Here is a 13566-nt window from a genome sequence, read left to right as displayed (position 1 = left end):
TTCCCGGGGTGGGAGGGGCCCGACAGGGGGAAAACTCCCCCCTCCCACCCCGGGACCCCCTTCTCCGGAGGGGGCCCCGCCCCCGATCGCCCCCCGAGGGACGGAGTCCCGGGGGTGGGAGGGATCAGTGGGAGGAATTCCCCCCTCTGACCCCTCCCACCCGAGGACCCCACTCCTCCGGAGGGGATCCCCCTGCCCCCTGCCCCCCTCCCCGAGCCCCCCCTGCCCCCGCCCACCTCCCCGAGCCCCCTCCTCCGGAGGGGACCCTCATCCGCTGCCCCCCCCGCCTGCCCCTCGTCCCCCCCGAGCCCCCTCCTCCGGAGGGGAACCCTCATCCCCTGCCCCCCCCGCCACCCCCTCGTCCCCCCGCCCGCGGAGCCCCCCGTGTGATGTCGGGACGGGCCGGAGCCCCGCGGTGTCGGGCGGTGCTTGTGAACTGCAGGGGGGACCCGCGAGCGGGCCCGGCCCCGTGGAAAGGGGGATCCAGGGGGGGCGCCGGCTCCGGCCCTCGCGGCTTTATTAAAGCGGCGCCCCCAAGCCGCGGCTGCGGGGACACGGCCCGGGGGACAGGGGGACGGACGGGACGGGCGGGGGGGCAAGGACGGAGCGGGGGTGCGGGCAGGTCGGGCTGTGCAGCGGAGCAGCGGAGGGGGAGCAGGGGCAGGCAGGGGGGGCCGGGGGCAGGGGGGGGGGGCCGGGCTGTGCAGGAGGGCAGCGACAGCGGCCGGGGGAGAGGCGGCGTGCGGGGAGCGGGTGGAGGGTGGGGAGGAAGGGAGGGGACGAAAAAAAGGGGGAAAAGCAAAAGAAAGACAAAAACAAAAGCAAAGAAAAAGGGCCGCGGCAGCGAGAGGCTCCCGCGGCGCTGCTGCCTCCCCCCGCGCCACTGCCCGAGCAAACGGCCGCGGGGGCGAGTTCCGGCGCTTAAATACCCCCGCCCCGACCCGCCCCCTGCCCGTCCCCGCCCCGCGCACCTGGACGGGGCCCCGCCTCGCACACCTGTGCGGGCCCCGCTCCGCCCCGGCCCCGCCCCGGCCCCCGCCCCGGCCGCGCCGTTTAAAGCCGGCAGAGCCGCGCTCGTCCCGAGTTTGTGGAGGAACCTCGGACCGGGATGCTGCGGGAGCGATCGGCGCGTCGGAGGACCGAGGGGTGGCGATGGAGCTCGGCAGGAGGACCGGGACAAGGATCGGGGCCAGGACCGGGACCGCGACCGGAGGAGCGAGGTTGGTTTGGGGCTGGGATGGGGGCTCGGCATCCGGACGGGGACCAGGATCGGTGCCGGGCTCATCCCAGCCCGGCCTCGCCGCCTGTGCCCCGGCAACGCGGGCGAGAAGAGCCGCTCCGGGCCGGGCGCTGGGGCCGAGCGCGGCGGGGCCGCTCGGGCCGGGGCTCTGCCGGGGCCCGGTCGGGGGGAGAACGGCGGCGCGTTCGTCGTGTAGACGCGGAGCCGGGGCTGGGACCGGCCGGGGCGCGGGGACACGCCGGGCCGGCCCCGGGACCCCCGAGGAGGGGTGCCGCCCGTACCCCCCGCGGGATCGGAGCTTCCCCGCTCGGGCACCCCCGAGGCCACCGCACCCGCTCCCGGGGCGAACATCGCCCGTCTCCCCGTTAAACGCGACCCCAGGAGGTTCCCACCCCCAGGGCCCCCGGGAACGAGGGGCTCGGGGGCCCCCCGGGGCTCCGGCCACGGGCCCCGCTCCGGCCGCGGGGAGCTGGGGGCCTGCCGGGGAGGGGAAGAACGGCGGCAGCCCTTTCCCCGTTCCTCCCGTGCTCCGGGACCCCGAGCAGAGCTGCTCGTTTGTCCCCGTGTCCCTGTGTCTGTCCACAGGCGGCCCCAGGAGCTGGCACTGACCGTGCCGCGGCTCGGGCACAGGCTGCTCCCAGCTCTGCCTGCGGAACTTCGGCAATTACCGACAGCAGTTCTTTGCCCTGCCATCCAGAAGGTGCGGCTCATCTGACACCAGCCAGGTGAGACCTGAGGCTCTCCTTCCTCTCCCCCGCTTTCTCGGCAACTCGCACCCTCCCGGGGCAAACCCTCTGGTTTTCAAAATCCCGTTGAAACATTTCCTCTTTATTTGCAGACGGGGAAGGCCCTGCCTGGGAGGGAAACGGCTACAGGGGAGGAAACCAAGAAATGCTCCAACCGGATGGTGCTGCGCGAGTCAAAAGAGGGGCAAGACGGCGGGCAAATACAGTCAGGAAATGAGCTTTTATTCAATCTCTGCAGGAGCCCTTCGCAGCCACGGGCCGGAGGGAGCGCGGCCGGCTGGGCTGTGCCCGGCTGGGGACGGGCACCAATTCATCGCTGCCCTGCTCAGGGAGGTTTTCCGGCCCCGTCCGGGCTTCACCCAACGGCTGCAAAGGTGCTCGTGCGGCATCCGAGCTCATTTCCAGGGATAAAGGAGCCAAACGAGTCCGGAGGGATCCCTCGCTCCGAGGCAAAGGCGTTTGGTCGAGTGTCGCCGCCTGGTCCCGCCTGCGGGGGAGCGTCTCCTCCAGGTGAGCCTTCGGAACCCAAAATGCCGGGGGGGCTCAGGTCGGGGCCGCTTTTTCGGGCCCGGAGTTGGACGGAGCCCTCGGCGGCTCCCGCTTCCCGCGCAGGAACGTTCTCGGGGCTCCCTGGGCAGTCCCCAGCTGGGCAGGGAACGCGGGCCGGGAGGAGGCCGGAGCGACAGACAGCGACCCAGCCCTGCTTGGGCTTCCTATTTCCAGGGGATGGAGGAGCTGTGCCCTGGAGCTGTGCCCTACAGCCCCCGTGGGGTGGGCACGGGGAAAGGGCTGCCCGCGGCTCCTCAGCCGGGGCGCTGCTCTGAACGGGCCCCCTGAGATGCCTCACCCTGGACACGCCCCAGCGCCAGCCCCAAAGGACCCAAAGCATCCAGCTGGCACTCGGCAGTGTCGGCACGGCGGGGCTGCAGAGCAGCGCGGGCAGCCATTCCCAGGGCCCACCTCCCAGAGCTCCCCCGCGCCCCCCACGTGTGTCCCGTCCGCCCCAAATCCCTGCCCTTCCAGCCGGAGGTGCTCTGAAAGCAGGGCTGTGCATCCCTTTCCTCGGGGAAAAGAATTCCCCGGGGTCGCTCCCGAGGCTCCGAAGGGACAGCGGCTTCCCGGCCGGACAGACGTCCTCGCCCGTGCTCAGGGGCTGCCTCGCCCCGGGCCGGGAGCGCGTCCGGCCCCCGCCTTCTCCTGGGCCAACACATCCCCTGGAGCCCGGCCCGGGGCGGAAAACCGGCCCAATTCCAGGGAACTCGCTCAAGTCCCCCCAGGGACACCAGCGGGGCTGGGGGAGGAGGGTTATAAACAGCAAAGTCTGTGGAATATCAACCTGTCCTTGTCCCGATCCCGCTGAGCAGACCTGGAACCGTGGCTGCTTCCTGGCAAACCTGGCGTTAGAGCGGCAGCTCTGCGGGGGAACAGCCGGGCTCCAGGAGGCACTGGGAGGCTATTGCAGCAGGAATTCGGCATGGAATTGCGGGCTGTAGGTAGAATTCATCCAAACCTGCAATGCTGAGACCGGAACCCAAACCTGGGCCCCCCGCAGAGAACAATCTTTTTGCTGCCCTGTCGGCCAAAGCCGCTGCGCTGAGAGATCTTGGCAGCCTGAGGGAGGGCATTCTCTGCTTCCCAGCAACCTCCATCTCCCTAGGGGACAATCAAAGTCCCAACCAATTCCTTTTGCCTTTCCACAGGGACACTGACCCTTATTTGGTCCTGCTCTTCCACGGTCCATTTTGGGGGATGAGTTTGTGCTGGTTTACGTTCCACGACTCCACCCACAGCTGGAGATTTGGGGTTGTGCTTCTCTACTCCCAGCAGGTTCCCTAAGGAGCCAGATACTCCAACAATCCCCTCGTTTGACTTTCTAGGTGAATTGTGCACAAGCCAGTCCCCCATTCCCTATCCAGGCTGGGAGTGCTCTTGCCCTTGGTACAGATGGCTCTGGCTGGGCAGGAACTGAGAGCAGGACACGGGGCAGAGTGGATCAGCTGCCCAGGGAACCTCTAGGAGACGAAGCTACGGGATCCTCATTCCAATCAAGGGAACACATTCTGTCTCTGGCAGAAGCCGGGAGCCAAAGCAGATCCCGCCTGGCCAGGCTGGGGGGCAGCAGTTGGATCCACTCTGGGGGAAAGCCCCTGTGCCTGCCAGGAGCTCTGACTCTGTTTGTCCTGCCAGCTCCTGACCAGTGTCAGGGCCCCTGGGAGGGATTCAGAATCCAAAGAACCCCCAAATCCTACCGCAGGATTCAATCAAAGGAAGAAAGCCATTATTGTCATAAAAAGCTTAAAAAGCTGTTAAAAATTCTAGGACAGCAATACTGGGATTCCCAGGAAACTTAGTAGTGTCTTGGTTCCATTTCAATGTATCTTTAGTCCCTCAATGAACAGCTTGGAGAACTTCCCCTGGGATTCGGAGGCTGAGCAGGGTTTGCTTTGGATTGCTTGGCACCTCTGGCCCCAGCTGGTGCAAACACAACTTGGGCCAATGTGGTTAAACACACTTTCCCACACAAACAGTTGCTGTATCCTGCAGAAATTACCCCAAGTTTGCAGATAAAACCTTCATCTCTGTCCCTCCTCAGTTATCCCAGGTTTTCCGGGCTGGGAGTTACAAGGAGGCTGTAAATTCAAAGGCAGAAAGAGAAGGTCTGTCAGTAAAAGGCACAAAGAAGGGGACAGGTTTCAAAAAACATTTCTGCAATCCAATGAATACCTCACTGAGTACCTCATTTATCCTTCAAAATATTCATTCTCTGCCCTGGACATTCCCTCAAGTTTTACCCCCAAAGGTTTCCCCTCCTGCCCACCCCTGACTGCCTCAGTGTCCATCAGGAGGTACATCCTCTCTGCTGCAGGTGACCTCACACTGGACCCACTGCATTTTCCTGACCTCTCCACATCTCAGCAACTCACTTCTACCTCAAGATGTTCATTCTCTACCCAGCAGACCACCTCCAGTTTACTCTCAACACTTTCCCCACCTCTCCACCACCCAGGAACTCATTTTCACCTCAGAAGATTCACTCTCTGCCCTGCAGATTCCCACAAGTTTTACCCCCCACATTTTCCCTGCAGGTCTGCAAGGTTTACCCCAGTTTACCCCAGGAGGTGCATTCTCTCTCCTCCACATGACCTCTGATTTTACAAACACAAATTTTCCCTCCCTGCCCACCACTGACTGCCTCACTGGACCTCAAAAGGCTCATTTTCTCCCCTAGGTGACATCCACACTTACCCTCACAGTTTTCCCTGCTTGCAAATTACTTATTACCTCATTTTTACCTCCAAACATTCATCCTCTGCCACACAGATGACCTCAAAGTTTCCCCCAAAACCTCCTCACCTGTCCACTACTGTTTGCCCCAGTTTACCCCAGGAGGTGCATTCTCTCTGCTGCACATTACCTCAGGTTTGACAAACAAAGATTTCCCTCCCTGCCCACTGCTGACTGCCTCACCTTACCCCAAAAGATTCATTCTCTCTGGGACAGATTGCCCCACATTTTACTCCCAACATCTGCCTTACCTGTCCACGTCTGACCAGCTCCTTTGTACCTACAGAGGGTCATTCTGCACCCCACACACACCTCAGGCTTATCTCAAACCTCTCCCCACCTGTCTGCCACCCAGTGCCTCATCTTTACCTCAACAGGTTCCTTCTCTTCCCAGCAGATCACCTGAACTTTAACACCCACAATTGTCTGTGTCTCTCACCACTCATCACCTCAGGTTACCTCAGTGTGTTCATTCCCTGCCCTGGAGAGAATAAACCTCCTTTTTAACCCCCAAACTTTCCCCTTCCAGCCCACTCCTGATTACCTCTTCTTGAACACAAGAGTCATTCTCTCCCCAGAGTCTTCCCTACTGCACACTCCTGATTACCTCTTTTGGACCTCCAAATATTCATTCTCTGCCCTGCAGATTTGCTCAAGTTTCACCCTCAGAAATTCCTCTGCCTGTCCCCCTACTGACTGCCTCACTTTGTGGGGGTCAAATCTGTGGCAATGTGCAGCAGAGAGAAGGAATATTTTGGAACAATTTTCCCTACAAGTCCACCACTGAGTACCTCATGTTCATCTCTCAATATTCATTCTCTACCATGCAGATTACCTCAGATATTTCCCTCCCAATTTTCCCTATGAGTCCACAACTGATTACCCCAGTTTACCTCAGGATGTACATTCTCTCTGCTCCATGTGACCTCAAATTTTACAAACAGAATTTTTCCCTACCTGCCCAACACTGACTGCCTCACTTCACACCAAGATATTCATTCTCTCTGCTACAGATTGCCCAGATTTTACTCCCAAAATTCTCCTTACCTACCCACATGTAATCAGCTCCTCGGTACAAATACATGTTCATTCTCTACCCTGTGGGCTACCCCAAGTTTACCCTAAAACACTCCCCAGCTGTCCACCACTGAGTACCTCATTTATCCTTCAAAATATTCACTCTCTGCCCTGGACGTTCCCTCAAGTTTTAACCCCAAAGGTTTCCCCCCATCCTGCCCACCCCTGACTGCCTCAGTGTCCATCAGGAGGTACATCCTCTCTGCTACAGGTGACCTGAAATTTTACAAACACAAATTTTCCCGACCTGCCCACCACTCACTGCCTCACTTTATCTCTAAATGGTCCTTCTGTCCTCTACAGATGAGATCAAGTCTTACCTCCAACATTTCCCTTCCTCTACATCACCAATTATCTCTTCCTGACACCCCAAATTTCCATTCAATCCCTACACATTCCCGGAGTGTTTCCCTCCCAAGCATCCTTCCCTTCTTCCCTGTTTAAGAACTCACACTCCAGCCCCAGGCTCTCCACTCCCCCCTCAGTGGGACCCCTCCAAAATGTCACCTCCCTCCCCTCTGCAGCACCTCACCTTTTCCTACACAAACAGTTGCTGGGTCCCCTCAAAATTACATTTCTGCAATCTAATGAATAACTCTTTCCAGTTTCCCAGGGAGAAGAACAGGAACTCACAGCCACCAAGGCCTAACAGTCCCCTGCAGCCAGAGCTCAGCACAGACCCAGAGAGGCAATTCCAGCATCTAAAAGAAAAAAAAGAAGAAAAAAGTGATTTATTTTGGTTTAAAGTTACATTAAGTTGTTCCAAGCAAAGCAAGCCTTGCTCTGGTTTCAGTTGGGTGAACAGGGAGCGCTGGGCACAGGGCACGTCATTAATGCCCAGGGGATGGGGCTTTGTGGGGGAGGGAAGAGCAGCTGATGGAGTTGCCCAGTCCAATTCCTGCCCCAGGCCTGACTGGCCCAGGACAAACCCTCTGGCAGGCAGTGGTTTTGTTCCCTCTCATGGTCAGTGCCCCGTGTGTCCCTGTGGGCAGTGCCAGGCTGGGGACAGGCACACGCAGCTGGCAGCACTCTCTGCTCCAAAGACACTTCTGGCCTCCTTGGCAAACTGCCCCTGACACTTGGTTTTCTCCAGGAGAAATTAAGGAATTGCTCATGGCAGTTTGGAGATGAAGTTATCCCAAAGGGAAGGAAAGAACAAATATTCCTGTCAGAGCCCTTGGGATCTGCTGGGCTGAATTGGGAAGGGCCCATTATCTGCAGAGCAAATACAGGACAACCCCAAACACAAAGCCCAGCCTGTCCAGTGGGGTGTGAAAGCACCACTGGGACAAACCTCCACTCTCCTGATTCTTTTCAGGGACTGCTCCAATCCAGCTCTGAAGCTGCCAAACCCAAACTGTCCCCAGTGCTCTGGAACAACAGGATCTTCTCAGGGATGATGCATTGGAAGCACAGTCCCAGCAAACACTCCCAGACACACAGAGGCACAACTGGAGCTCATGGCTGGGGCTGGGAAGGGCTGCAAGGAGGACACAACTCCCAGGTAGGGGAGCCTCGGCAGCAACAGCAGCAAATTCCCAGCTTGGATGGCAAAGCAGAGAGACAAAGGCTGGCAATGCCCATGGCATTGGTAGCTTTCCATTCTGCTCCCTGTGGGGCCACAGCCTGGGAGGAAATCTCCAAGGGAGACAGAAGACCTCAGGAGGCAACAAAAGACAGCAGCGTCTGTTGCCCTGGTCCTGTTCCAACTCAGCCTGTGGGCCCAAACCTTCCCCCTCCAGGGAAACACTGACCTACCCGGTGTCAGGCTGGAACACAGCCCTCATTCTCACCTTCCACACGCTCCCAGGCTCCCCCCAAATTCAGGACAAGGGGCCAAAGGCCACTCGGGCCGGGGCTCTCTCTGTCTCTGCGGGCTCAGGGACTGCAGCCACCAGGGCCCTCCAGCACGGACAGCCTGGACCCAGAGCAGATCCCTGGGCATTAGCAGTGTCCTGGGCATCCCTGGAGACAGAAACCATCAGCCTCTGGGATAGCACTTCATTGCCAGCACACACAACCTGCCAAATTTAGGGGGGCAGCTCTCAGACCACAAAGCCCAGTCTGACCCAGTTCTCCTGGGCACCAACACGGACTCCACAAACCCACCAGAATGAGAATGTTCTGCTGCTTTGACAAACTTCAGCCCAGCTTTGCAAACCTCAGTCCCTGCAGCTCCTGCTCTCCAGAGCCCCGTTCAGGGCTGGCTCCAGTTCCCTGGAGAACCTGCCCCAGCCCCACTCTGGGCCAGCCTGAGCAGAAGCCACTGGGCTGCACAAGGAAGAACCCTCCCCTGGCTGCTGCAGCTGGAGGGAGATCCAGCTCCCAATGGAATCCTGGCAACAGCCTCCCAGAGGGTCTCTCCCCAGCCCTTGGCAGTGGCTCAGAATGGCAGCAGCTCCAGTGCCAGCTGGGTCCCTGCACGAGTCCTTGTCCCAGCCCTGCCACACGGACACACACGGGAGACACCCACGGGCACACAGGCCTTGCTTGCACAATTCCTCACCCACAGCTGAGGGAAAGCCACACAATAGTAAGAAATAACCTGGACTGAGAGCACTCATCACTCCAGTCCATCAGGACTTGGAGGCAGTTGGGGAGGCAACAGACCCAAATTCTAATCCTACCTCTACATTTCTAACAGGTTCTCTTAGAAAGATCCTGGACAGGAATGCAGACAACAGAACCCAAACACTGCACAAGCAATAGCAGGAGGTTTGCCAGGAAGAACAGAAGTTCCTTGTTTTCCTTAACGCTCTGGGACTGTAGGACCCAATCTTTGCAACCAAGGGACACCAGAGATGTGATTAATACTTAAACCTCTCCCCCATGGTTCTGTCTCAGAGAACTGGGCCAGCCCTGAGCTACTCCCAGGTGCCTGCAGTGCTTTGGGGAGGGGCAGGACAATGTCCCACTTCTGCTTGGAAACATTCCAGATGAGGAAAAGCCACTTCCCTTCTCTCTCTCTGACCCAGAACCAGAACAGTCCTGTGGGACAACACGGACTATGCACGGAAGGCCCGAGTCAGTGGGGGGGAAAAAACCTAAACAAACCAAACCACCCCAAATTTCAAGATAAAAACAGGCTGCTTCCTTAATAGGAACACACCAAACTCATTGAAGCCAGAGAGGAAATTACAAACAAACAAACAAACAAAAGACCCAAAGAGATACTTTGCATTGATCATTCCGAAGGAAATTCTCCACAGATCAGAAGCAAGTACCAATACTTTGTCCTCTATTGAAAATTAATGACTTGAGGGGCTGGACATGTCCAGTGAGGGTTCAGGGCTCTGGTGGGTCCTTTATGGCTGATCCTGACCGGCCCAGGCCAAACCCAACCACCCCCATCCCTGCTCCATCCCAAACCTGGGGGCAACATTCAGACAGTTTGGAAACACTGCCCTTCCCTGCTACTCCGTCCTTCCTTACACATCCAGTGCCCAGGGAGCAAATGCCAACACCAGGAGGAGAGAAACGTGTCCCTCTGACTTACCCCACCCCACGGGCAGCACCAGGAGCCCCCAGCCCGGCCGGCGGGGCTGCAGCCTCTTGCCTTTGGCTGCTCCCAGCCCAGGGCACTGGGCAGAGCTGGGCTGGAGCAGGGCTTTGGCCTGGCCTGGAAGAGAGGAGAACAAGGCAGTTAAGGGCACTGGGCAAGTCAAAGGCTCCTGCCCTTCACCCTTCTCTTCAATTGCTCACTAGAGAGTTTTAGCCATGAAAAATCCAAGGGGGACAACAAATAAAATGGGACCTTTTCCACCATTTTTATTCCTCTCTACTTCAGGCACTAAAAGGAGGCTCATCTTTCTTACTGCATTCCTTGCCCCATTTGAACAGAACCCTTTTCATTCCAACCCCCCCTTGGGAGTCAGTCAATCCTCTGCCATTGGACTTTGGGCAAAGGAAGAGACATCTGGGACGATGGAGCCCAGGAAATGAGGGAGAGAAACCTGACAGGGAAAGGATTCAAGGCACTCCAGAACTCAGAAATGTGTTCATGCCTTGCCAGCCCACCCCCATGCTGTGCCACCCACCTGAGCTGGGCAGGTGAGGCCAAGGCTCCCCTTCCTGCTGCCAGTCACTGTCCCACCACATGGATCCCCATGCTGGGCAGCACTTGGAAAAACTTGGGAAAGACAAAAGGGAAATGGCACTGCCTGTCAGAAAACATGCCTGTGAACAAACCTTCTGGACAAATGTAATCCCATCCCTCTGCTCCACTAAACCCAGGGCAGGCAGGTCTCTCCAGCCCAGGGAGAACAGGAAGGAGAACTGCAGGAACACAGGCAGGCACAGGCAGCTCTGGGCACTGATTCCCTGCAGACCTCTCTGCACTTGGGGCTCTTGGCACTTCATTTATAAAGAATGGGGGGCAGCAGCCCAGGAATGCCCCTCAAAAACACAGAGAGAGAACAGGAACAGGGGTTGTTTGGGAACAGGCTGTGTGTCCAGCAGGGATGGGAACTTGAAACACAGGAGGCTGGAGGAAGGCAGGGGGTGAGCACGGGCCTGCCTTGGATGGATCCTTTTTCCCTTTGCTCAGGGGCCTCAGCTCCACCCTGTCTGAGAGCAGCAGGGAACTGCTGCAGGGGAAGAGTTCATTTAGGCACAAGCCACTGATGCAGCCACGGGGGCAGGGGAAGAGGGGAGAGGAACTGACACAAAAATGACACAGTCACCACTGAAAGGGACTTTATTGAGCTGCAACACAAACACATTGACAGCCCACCAGGGCAAGAGGTGCCCCCAGGACCACCAACACAGCAGCTGGGCTGGCAGGAACACCCTCTTCTCAAGTTATGGAGCCAGGGGCTGACAGTTGGGATCTATCCCAAAGATGCACTCAGGCATCAGGGCCAAGTCCTGCCCAGTCACTGCAGACAGTTCAGCCCCAGCAGCAGTGGCAGTTTCAGCTTCTCCCTCCAATATTATTTGGGACCCAACAGCTCAAGGCTGTGGAATTTTAGCTCCAAGGGTGGAGGGCACGGAACAGCTGCACACACCTTGGCTGCCTTGGCCCAGCACACACTCACTGCACCTGCAGCCTTTGAACAACTTCTTCTAGTTGATCCCAGAGACAACAACTGCATATTGTTCATAAAACCAGTATAATTACTGTGATCAGTGGATGGATTAAAGTGTTCAAAAACTTTGTAGCAGGTGGTGAGAATCTTGTAAATACGTCCCACCAGTGGGGAGCAGGGACTTGTTCTACCTGATGCCCAAAATCATTAATTGACCCCTATAATTACTGTTTGCATTTGGTGATCAAGTCAAGTCTTATTTCAAAGTTGTAAGGCAATAATTTGCACTTACATCCAAAGAAACCCCTGGTTTACTTACATTGAAGTGTCTTATTTTTCCAGCATGGTATCAGTTGGTGCACTGCAGAAATTCAGGAGACAAAATCCAGTTAATTTTTGCAATCCAGGATGTGAATACAGCCCTCCAGATCAGTTCATTGGTACTCATTAAGTCCTTCTGTGCCTCATTTCTTTGTATTACAATATACACACCATGGCATGTGCACTCAGCCCAGTTCATAAGTTACTGCTGTTCCCCTGTGCACAACAATTACATCTTGGGGAACCATTAGAGAGCTGCCCAAACTCCCCATCCCATTCTGGAGTGAAGGGTGGGGGGTAAATACAGTGGGCATCCCTTGTGCTCCTAAATTCAGCACTCGGGACACACCTGGCCCAGCTCTTTGCCATTGGTTACCAAACAATTCCATGTCTCCACTGTCTACAAATCCAATACCAGCTCCTGTTCCTCCCAGTCCCGTGTCCCCCCAGCCTCACTGCCGGGGGCAAGATGGGAGCACTGGAATCAGAGTGGGGAAAGGAATTCTGTTATCCTGATGATGTTGGGCTGCAGGACACAAGCAGCAGGTACCCAACAGTTGGACCAATATTGGCCTCGGGAGGATGGTGCCAAACTGTGCCATCCCCTGCCCCAGCTGATCCCTTTGCTCTTTTGGCAGCACTTCCCAGAACAGCCCAGCAGGCAGAGCCCAGGGGACGGCCCTGCTGCTGTGACACTGGGGCTGGGACTGGCACCGCTCACACAGGGGGACAACGATGCCAGGGAGACCCCCCGGACCCGGCACCGTAAGGGAAACTACAGCACTGCATGGCAACAGTGCTCCCAGCCCCTGGAATCACATCCATCCAATCCCACTGAGGGCACCAACAGCCGCCCGCACAATGAGCCCGACAGACCCCGGCCCTGCCAGAGAGTCCCCCCGGGCACAAAGGGACACTGACCCCTGGGCAAGGGCCACTTGCTTCCCAGGTCACCTTGTCCTGGGGTCCTGGTTTGGAGCTGCTTTTCCATCTCCATCCAAATCAAACCAAGGCACCCGACCCAGGCACCTTTTCCAGGGAACTGCCCGGGCCAACAGCATCGCCCAGAGGGACCACAAGGGCTGTGAGGATGGCCAGGATCCACAGGTTCTGTAAGATATCAAGCTACAACATGGCAATATCATTCCCTCCACTAACATTTATTCAAAGGAACATATTCCCATTTTCCTTGTCTGCATTTAATCACTAATTCCGTGAGGGTGTCACTTGGGAGCCAAGTAGCCAAACCACTGCCAACTGACCCCAAATCCCTACAAACCTGACACTGCCCTAGTTCTTCCTGTTTCATTCCCACAGGTACAGTGTCTCACTCAGCACATGGACTACTTTTGCCTCCCCCCTTTGTGACTTCAAACTCCCTCTGGCACGGGTTATAAGCTCCTGCTTTCCAAAAGTGCTTCCCACTGACAGATTTGGCTGACCCAGCAGTGAGCCATGCATGCTCCCTCTCTGCTCCCAGCACTTGCTCTGGGGCTTTTCCCCATTTCCCAGTGATTTGTGCTCACTGTCCAGGGGATCTACACTTGTTGCTTCAACCACAGGGCCGGGGGCAACTCCCTCCCGAGGCCTCGCTCCTGCCCCGACCCCTGCTCTGGCTCTGGCTTGGATCCACCATCTCCATTCCATGGGGCTGCCTTCCTGAGCAGGGCCTGGCCTGGGCATCCTGGAGGAGCTTTTTACCCAAGGCCCTATGGGGATTTCAGGCCCTCTTATCATTTGTTAAGTTCCCTCTAAAGCCCAAGAACATACTCAGAGCTGCTTCTCCAACAGGGTCTATCTTGGGCTGGCTTCCAGTAACTTCCTATTCCCAAGTCCTAAGGGCACTTCCTTCCTACCTGTAACAGTTCAT

General features: G+C 57.4%; 2 long non-coding RNA genes across 2 annotated transcripts; both read left to right on the top strand.

Moving 5' to 3' along the window:
* The first annotated feature begins 1153 nt into the window (after window positions 1-1153).
* Window positions 1154-2167, top strand: LOC135407948 (uncharacterized). Its single transcript, XR_010427098.1, has 3 exons — window positions 1154-1220; window positions 1826-1965; window positions 2079-2167. It is a non-coding gene; the product is annotated as an uncharacterized LOC135407948 (long non-coding RNA).
* Window positions 2168-3382: 1215 nt separating this feature from the next.
* LOC135407947 (uncharacterized) lies at window positions 3383-4336 on the top strand. Its single transcript, XR_010427097.1, has 2 exons — window positions 3383-3479; window positions 3687-4336. It is a non-coding gene; the product is annotated as an uncharacterized LOC135407947 (long non-coding RNA).
* The last annotated feature ends 9230 nt before the right edge of the window (window positions 4337-13566 follow it).

The sequence above is a fragment of the Pseudopipra pipra genome, unplaced genomic scaffold, assembly GCF_036250125.1.
Source record: "Pseudopipra pipra isolate bDixPip1 unplaced genomic scaffold, bDixPip1.hap1 HAP1_SCAFFOLD_101, whole genome shotgun sequence".
NCBI classification, from domain to species: Eukaryota; Metazoa; Chordata; class Aves; order Passeriformes; family Pipridae; genus Pseudopipra; species Pseudopipra pipra.
Note: the sequence above shows the minus strand (reverse complement) of the source record. Positions and strands in the feature narration are given on the sequence as shown.